At 38.5% G+C, this 9,615-nt stretch overlaps 1 protein-coding gene across 2 annotated transcripts in view; it reads right to left on the minus strand.

Annotated features, from left to right (window-relative positions):
- Positions 1 to 2,643, minus strand: part of atp6v0a1b (ATPase H+ transporting V0 subunit a1b) — a 39,608-nt gene extending 36,965 nt beyond the window's left edge. For both annotated transcript variants that reach the window (XM_083529899.1, XM_083529896.1), the window contains exon 1: positions 2,563 to 2,643. The gene's annotated coding sequence lies outside the window, so the exon portion shown is untranslated. The remainder of the gene's footprint in view (positions 1 to 2,562) is intronic.
- Between the last annotated feature and the right edge of the window lie 6,972 nt (positions 2,644 to 9,615).

The raw sequence follows: 9,615 nt of genomic DNA on the forward strand, positions 1-9,615 counted from the left end.
CGATTGGACCAGATGACATACCGGTAGAAGCGTGGAGATGTTTAGGAGAGATGGCAGTGGAGTTTTTGACCAGATTGTTTAACAGGATTTTGGAAGGTAAGAAGATGCCTGAGGAATGGAGAAGAAGTGTGCTGGTACCGATCTTTAAGCATAAAGGAGATGTGCAGTCTTGCAGTAACTACAGGGGAATTAAGTTGATCAGTCACACCATAAAGTTATGGGAAAGAGTAGTGGAAGCCAGGCTGAGAGAAGAGGTGACAATCTGTGAGCAACAGTATGGTTTCATGCCGAGGAAGAGCACCACAGATGCCCTATTTGCATTAAGAATGTTGATGGAGAAGTATAGAGAAGGACAGAAGGAATTGCATTGTGTATTTGTGGATTTAGAGAAGGCGTACGACAGGGTGCCAAGAGAGGAGTTGTGGTATTGTATGAGGAAGTCAGGTGTGTCAGAGAAGTATGTAAGGGTGGTGCAGGACATGTATGAGGACAGTGTGACGGCAGTGAAGTGTGCAGTAGGAGCGACAGACTGGTTCAGGGTGAAGGTTGGACTGCATCAAGGACTATGATGTTTGCGGATGATATTGTGATTTGTTGTGAGAGTAGGGAGCAGGTTGAGAAGAGCCTGGAGAGGTGGAGATATGCGCTGGAGAGAAGGGGAATGAAACTCAGTAGGAGTAAGACAGAGTACATGTGTGTGAATGAGAGGGAGGGCAGTGGAGTTGTGCGGTTGCAGGGAGAAGAGCTGGAGAAGGTGGAGGAATTCAGGTATCTGGGTTCAACAGTGCAAAGTAATGGAGAGTGTGTTAGAAAAGTGAAGAAAAGAGTGCAGGCAGGGTGGAGTGGGTGGAGAAGAGTGACAGGTGTGATTTGTGATAGTAGGGTATCTGCAAAAATGAAAGGGAAGGTTTATAGGTCTGTGGTGAGACCTGCGATGTTGTATGGATTAGAGACAGTGGCATTGAGTAAAAGACAGGAGGTGGAGCTGGAGATAGCAGAGCTGAAGATGTTGAGGTTTTCGTTGGGAGTGATGAGGATGGATAAGATCAGAAATGAGTTTATTAGAGGGACAGCACATGTAGGATGTTTGGTGACAAGGTGAGGGAGGCGAGATTAAGATGGTTTGGACATGTGCAGAGGAGAGACATGAATTATATTGGTAGAAGAATGCTGAGGATGGAGCCACCCGGTAGGAGGAAAAGAGAAAGGCCAAGGAGGAGGTTCATGGATGTGGTGAGTGAAGACATGCAGGTAGTTGGTGTAAAAGAGGCAGATGTAGAGGACAGGGTGGTATGGAGACAGATGATCCCCTGTGGCGACCCCTAATGGGAGCAGCCGAAAGAAGAAGAAGAAGAAGAATCAGTGTTTTTATTAATTTTTATTGATGATCTAACATCATGTAGCATTATGTAACCTATGGTAGCAGTGGAATAAATTAAAACGTCTACACAAACATGAGGAATGAAAAAACCCCACTCAAGATTGAAAGAGAGACCTAGAAAGCTCAAAGCTGTAATTGCTGCAAAAGAACATATTATATTATAATATTAACAAGTTAATTAAGCAGCTTTTATTTTAATAATAATTTAGAAGGCATCTAATTTATTTTATTAGATTTATCTATTTAATATTAATTTAATGTTTAACCTATTTAATGTTAATTCTTTTTATAAAAATGCTTACATTTAAACAGAAAGATATACTCCTGCTTAAATTTGATGTTGCGACAAGGTGAAAAGAAATAATCACTGGGGAGAATGCTTTGTGGAGGTTCTTTAAAATGATCTTATTAAATGCTTAGCTTTAAACTTGTTATATTCATTGTGCTTCGTTCAATAATGAATACAAATTAACCTTTAAAAACCCATGTCAATATCTGTTTACTGCTGATAGATTCTGAATGTGCGTTACTACTCTACATATGCAGGCCTAAATTAAATTCAATATTACACTTCAATTGGGCCTATGTGGATGACATTCATTATTTAAATGATATAAAAGATTTAATCTGCAATTATGAAACATCCGTGCTCACTGTTTGAGAATCGTTAAATCGACAATGACAAAAATCTAACAGTCTCCCAGTAAAGCCATAATCCGCGCACAGCGCTGCAGCATCCTCCTCTGTGTCCTTGATGGTGTCAGGGCGCCATTGCTCGCTTCCGCTTTCAACATCACTGATGCAGAATATGATTTATATCCCGTATACAGGATGTCTATTAGAGACATCAGTACTATTGAATTACAGCAAAAAAATAACGGTGGATGCGTAAGATGCATGCGATACAAACAGATTATGAACATACAGCATTGGGGCTGAAAAAATATAGAAATAAAAGAATCCAAATGCTCCGACAGCTATATTCATCTTATATACACCGAATTTCGGATCAGGTTTCGCAGTGTACCGGTTCTCCCTGATGTACATATGTTAGTTGGTTGTACAGCACAAGAGAATGAATGGTAAAATGCATCATACGATCGATATTGCTTTATGTGAATTTGATCCAAACAGTTTATCTATTTTACTGTTTTTTTCTCCCCAAAATAAAAATCGCTTACCTTTATTTAGAGAAGACGCGTTCAGTCCAACTGCCTGCTCCCTATTCCACCGTGAACAGATGACGCTGACGTCACTGGTTCGGCGAGAATTAACCACGTGATCAGATTATTCCCAGTAAGACGTAGCAGCGCCACTGACATCAAGCAAACAACCTTTGATGATAGTGTGGGGTTTCCCAAGCTCTCTAAATGTCGCATACTAGGTTTTTCTGTGTTCCCTCTTATATGTATATAATCTCCAAAGATATTGGCAAGATTTAGAAAATGCTTAGATGTAGTGGTATTGCAGAACAGTGTTGTAATTTTTGGTGCAAACAATAAAAATATCATCTAAATATACACTCTTTTGACATGATTTTCCCCCCCCCCAACAATTGCTTTGTAATAGAGGCATAGTTTACCTGGTAGGATTTTTTGGGGCTGATTTCAGGAGTATATTAATTCTATTCATTGGAACTGTCAAAGGTATTTTACTTCCTACACCTTTTAGGACCTGCCGAGATGCTGTCTGTACTTTGAAAGAAGTATGTTACCTGACATAGCCAGAACATCTGATCACATGCACATTATCAACTTGTGCTGTTAATATCATGAACAGCAGCTACGCTAATTCCTCTCCACTGCTTCTCTTTCTCTCCCCATCCCGAGGCATCCTGAGGTTTGGCCAGCTCCAGTCACGTCCCACCTCGTGAAGATTATGGACCTATGGATGATCATGGAGAAGTAGATGCCGAGTGTTTAAAGGCCCTGGCATGGAGAAGCTGATGCTGGATCTATGATGATCACAAATTGTTCTGTATTGTTGAAAGATTTATGACCAAACTTTTGATGTCACCCATATGAGGATGGGTTCCCCTTTGAGTCTGGTTCCTCTCAAGGTTTCTTCCTCATATCATCTAAGGGAGTTTTTCCTTGCCACTGTCGCCACGGCTTGCTCATCAGGGACAAACGCACACCATTCACCTTCACTGTTGTTTTCTGTAAAGCTGCTTTGAGACAATGTCTGTTGTGAAAAGCGCTATACAAATAAACTTGACTTGACTTGACTTGACAGTTTTAAATTCTTTTTAAATAATGACACCAAAATTGTATACAGTATCAGTGCATATGCTCCACAAGTGGGTTGCGAGATGGATGAAAAAGAAATATTTGGTGTGAGTTAGATGAAGTGGAAGAAGGTGAACCTAGGAATGAAAGATTGGTGATTGGATCAGACTTCAATGGGCATGTTGGTGAAGGGAACAGAGGTGATGAGGAGGTGATGGGTAGGTATGGCCTTAAAGAGAGGAATGTAAAAGGGCAGATGGTAGTAGGTTTTTTATGAAAAGAGTGGAAATGGCAGTGGTGAATACTTATTTTAAGAAGAGGGAGCTGTGACATATCAGAGTGGAGAAAAGGTGTACATGGGTGGACTACATTCTATGCAGGAGATGCAAAGAGGAGGAGAAAAGTGAGGACTGGAAAAAGAATAACGTGGTTGTAACTGAAAGAGGAATAGATTCAGGGAGGAGGTCAGACAGGGTCTTGTGGTGGTTAAGAGGATGATTGGGCTGGATGATTGGAAAAAGTAAGTAAGGAGACAACTAGGAAGATACATGGTGTGACATCTGGAAGACAAAGAGACAAGGTGGTGGAATGAGGAAGTGCAGTAAAGCGTAAGGAAAAAGAGTACAAGGAGATGCAGCAGCTGGTGAAGAGGGATGTGGCAAAAGCAAAAGAAAAGGCATATGATAAGCTGTGTGGGAAGTTGGACACTAAGGAAGGAGAAAAGGATTTGTACCGATTGGCCAGGCAGAGGGACCTAGCTGGGAAGGATGTGCTGCAAGTTAGAGCAATAAAGAATGAAGATGGAAATGTGTTGACTAGTGAGGAGAGTGTGTTAAGAAGGTGGAGGGAGTATTTTGAGAAGCTAATAAATGAGGAAAATTAAAGAGAGAAAAGGTTGGATGATGTGGAGATGGTGAAGCAAAAGTGGATAGGATTAGTAAGGAGATAGTGAGGGCAGCTATTAAGAGGATGAAGAGTGCAAAGTCAGTTGGACCAGATGACATACCAGTAGAAGCATGGAGATGTTTAGTAGAGATAGCAGTGGTGTAACCAGATTGTTTAACAAGATTGATTGGAATTTTAAATGCCTGAGGAATGGAGACGGAGTGTGCTGGTACCAATTTTTAAGAATAAGGAAGATGTGCAAACCTGCAGTAATTACAGGTTCATCAGTCACACCATGAAGTTATGGGAAAGAGTAGTGGAAGCCAGGTTGAGAAAAGAGGTGACCATCTGTGAGCCATAGTATGGTTTTATGTCAAGAAAGAGCACTAAAGATGTAATATTTGCTTTGAAAATGTTGATAGAGAAGTATAGAGAAGGTCAGAAGGAGTTGCATTGTGTGCTTCTGGATTTAGAGGAAGTGTAGGACAGGGTGCCGAGAGAGGAGTTTTGGTATTGTATGAGGAAGTCAGGTGTGGCAGAGAAGTATGTAAGAGTGGTTCAGTAAAGTGTAGAAACGACAGACTGATTCAAGGTGGAGGTGGGACTGCATTAAGGATCGGCTCTAAGACCTTTCCTGTTTGCAGTGGTGATGGACAGGTTGATGGATGTGATAGAAGGATATCTGCAAAAGTGAAAGGGAAAGTTTATAGGACTGTGGTGAGACCTGCTATGTTGTATGGTTTAAAGACAGTGGCATTGACTAAAATACAGTAGGTGAAGCTGGAGGTGGCAGAGTTGAGGATGCTGAGATTGGATGGACAAGATTAGAAATGAGTTTATTAGAGGTACAGTGCATGTAGGACATTTTGGAGAAAAAGTGAGGGAAGCACGAATAAGATTGATGAGGGACATGGGGTATATCGGTAGAAGAATCCTGAGGATAGAGGTAACAGGCAGGAGAAAAAGAGGAAGACCGAAGAGGAGATTTAGGGATGTGGTGGGGGAGGTCATGCTGGTAGTTGGTTTGAAAGAGGTAGATGTAGAGGACAGGGGGGTATGGAGATGGATGATCCGCTATGGCGACCCCTAATGGAAGAAGCCAAAAGAAGAAGAAAAATGGCTTTATTTTCTTTGAACGAATTTTGAGGGTTGACTCCTGCTGAAAGCAAGAGATGCTGCTTTTAAATCTGGTGATGACTATAGCATGGTCAGAGCCAAGCTGAAATGGGGCATTAGGAGACCTAAGCAATCATATACTTTTTTTATTGAGGAGCACTTCTACAGCAAGAACATTTGTGGAAAGGCATCCAGACCATTACTGAACACATACCAACAACACTGTCTCTCCCAACTAGCAGTGCTTTACCACTTTTAATTTCACTTTGACCAAGGCTACAGTATTGACTCTTCCACTGTTGTCCATCCTTTCTTATTACCTAAAGATGTATTTGCTCTAGTTTTTGTGCTGGTCAGCTGGCAAACTTCTTCACTGACATATTCAGTCTGTCATTAGCCCAGGCTACTCTTTTCATATGCCTGTCAACAATCATTACACAATTTGACAACAAGACAATGAACAGGTGAGTCAATAAAAATTAACATCAGCTGTTAAAAGAATCATTGTAAAGGTATACAATGAAAAACCTAAATCAAGATTAGTATCATCATTAGTGACATATTTTCAGGGAAGGAATAAATAAAGAAATGGATCTCACAATCCACAATATAAAGGATGACAAAAAACGTCTCCAGGTGTCAGGGTGCGGGGAGTTGGACCCAAATGCAGGATGCCAGCAAGGTATATATTTAAAGTCTTAAATCACAAAAACAAATTCAGGCAAAACACAAAATCCTAGCAGAACAAAAGCAAAAAAACAAAGTGTCCGTAAAAATATGACGACATGCTGAATAGTCCACGTTTTTATAGCTCCCTGGTCGTGACGTCAAACCGCCGGTGACGCTGTGCTTTCCATTTGAAGAAATACACACGTGATTCAGAGCGTGGACAATGTGGAAGCATTCCCAAAGCATTGTTGATGCAGTTTGAGTTCCTGAAAGGGAATGTCATACAACAAAAAGTTTCACAAAGAGCACCCTAAACACCCAATATACAAACACAGGATGACATAACCATAGAAAGAGTTGGGTTGATTGGGGGATTCTGTAACATGCATTTTGGACAGTTCCTTTACTTATCTTTTTTTAAATATACAGCACTGTAAAAAAAAAAAGTAAAGTAAATGAACACAAGAGAAATCCAAATCAAATCAATATTTGGTGTGACCACGCTTTACTTTACTTTACTCTTTACTACACCCTTTAGATTAGATTAGATTCGATTCAAATTTATTGTCATTACAAATGTACAAGTACAAGGCAACAAACTGCAGTTTGAGTTTAACCAGAGTGCAATATCAGCAAGTGCAGGATATACAGTGTTTACATGATTTACATAAATAAAATATAATGGTATTTTAGGACTATAAACAGTAATTTACAGATTTAACACATTGTACATTGTATTGAATATTGTATTGTATTGTATTGAATACATTGTATTTTCTGGCACTCAAAAGCACTAAATCCCAGGGGTTTGGTGCTCAAACATGACATTATCTAAAGTCAACAGTACATGAAAGTTCACAAAAACAGCTTGTATGACAGCTGAAACCAAAAGTTTATGTAAGTGAATGCAAGTTATCATACAGGACTTACTGTATTTGTTTTAGTCATATATTCCTCAGTGTTACAGTTGGTACTTTCTCTACCATGTGTTCTACCTTTGCATGTTAATCAGCACACTGTTGTTTAACTACTTAACAAGACATGATTTGTCATCAACAACAGTTGTCTGATGTTAAAATCACCTGATGTAAAAAACCACCACACACACACACACACACACACACACACACACACACACACACACACACACACACACACACACACACACACACACACACACTCTAACTTTCTCTATCTCTGTCATTTTTTAAATTAGCACATGATGAATTTCTCCTAGACACATATAAAAAACATTTCCCTCCAGCAAGCTGAAATGTTCTAAATAAAACCTCAGAATAGATGCCATCCTACCTGGAAAGCTAGAACACATAAGTGTCTGAAAAAAGCTAAAGGAAACTTTTTTCCTTAAGTTCATAGCATGTACAATAAAGAGACTAGGCAGGCTGAATGTTCCTCTTTCCCCTGATACTTAGAGACCAGGCTTGGCTAGCAACCAGGACTTTACCAAGTTAGGAAAGCTTGGCTCAAATTTTAGTCTGTCCAGTGTTCACACATTGGGACATGTTAGTAAGTACGATACCACATATTTTCCACCCTTGCTTGTATTTGCAACATCATAAAACATTTAATTATTTTTGTAATCATATAGTACATACAATCACTGTCAACTTTTTTAGGAACACCTGTAAATAACGATGTGGCAGCAGCACAGTGCAAAAAATCAGGAAGATATAAGTTATTAGTTTTGGGTAATGTTAACAAAAACCTAAAAGTAACCTATTTCCAGTCTTTAACTGGTCAGTTTTGGACAGTCTGTGCTGATGATAGCCTCAGATGCTTCTTCTTGGCTGACAGGTGTCAGTTATGATGTGCTCCTCTGCTGTTGTAGGCTATCTTACCTCTCTACCTCAAATGTCCACTGGCCTATATGTACTTTACAAAATTCTGTTTTATTTCTGGAATTAAACTTTAGTTTTTATTATTCAGTTTATCAAAATGGTATATGCTTTTATGTAACCTTAACATCCACTCACTGTACACTTAATTAGGAACACCAGAATACCTACACATTCCGTTTTCTAACCAGACAATCCTTTGGCAGCAGCACATTGTTTAGAATTGTGAGGGGGGGAAAAAAGAAATATGTAGCACTGACCCTGTAATGAGACACGTGTATATTTAGACTCAGCTTTAACTCATGGTCCAACAGTGGCATTTGACATTCTTTTTATCTCCACATTCACAATTATTTAAAAAAAAAGCTATAGGCTAGTAAATGTAATGTCACTTGCACTGTTTTTTCATAAATAATTCGGAAAATGTATATAATTAAATAAATAATTTGTAAAATGAAGAAATTGAGCTTCAGTCTGTAATAAAATGTTTTAAGGTAAATCCAGTTATACACTGAAGCACTGTTTCTTGTAATAGAAGTTCTATGTAGAATCTATAAAATAACTATAATTTATAGTTTTTATTATTTCTATATAAAAGTACACATTATTAATTATAATAAATAATAATAATTATTATTAATAATAATAATAATAATAATAATAAATAATACATAATAATAAGTATTGTAAAATTACTTTATAATCTTATATTCAGGGTTGTAAAATATTATATAAAATATTATTTACCCAGTGTACGAAATATAACTTAAAAATATGCAAAACACAAAAATAGTACAGGTATAACTAAAAATGTCACAAAACACACATTTCTATTTAATGACAGCATTTACCTATTTCCAGTATCTAATTATCCAATTAACTAAGTAACTAATTTCTGACATACTAGCTGGCAAGAAAAATAGTTTTCAGAAAAAACGAAGCTGTCAAATTAGTTGAACTATAACTGACATAAAATAGATTTTTCTCAGAGAGTGGACTAAATGTCCCCATATATTTATAGATGATCAATATTCGGTCTAAAAATAGATAGATAAGAGTAAAAGATAAAACTGGCTCACATGTCACATATTGTCACACACATTTTTAACACTGTTGTAACACTCTATACTTTGAGTTACTTTGTAATTCCATATCTCAGGACTCTATAAGAGTAAAGGTACTCAGGTAATCACTGTCTGCTAAACAAAAATTTTTATCTGTGGTCTCACATTATCTCCTTTTTGTATTGGACAGAGGATCACCAAAAGTAAGCCCTGTATTTCTCATGCCTCCTACGGCAGTTTCTTCCCCATGCAACGAGAGCATTCAGCTCCGCCTCTCGTGCTCTAAGGAGGGGGGGAATGGGGGCACTTTTGGCAAATCAGAGATCAAGAACTTGTAGAGGTTGTGACTTAGGCCATTGTCAAGCTAGATCTGTCTTGGCTAGCTGACCAGATTAGCAGTTTTGTCTAGAAAGCTT

This window comes from Silurus aristotelis (assembly GCF_946808225.1).
Source record: "Silurus aristotelis genome assembly, chromosome: 25".
Taxonomy (NCBI): domain Eukaryota; kingdom Metazoa; phylum Chordata; class Actinopteri; order Siluriformes; family Siluridae; genus Silurus; species Silurus aristotelis.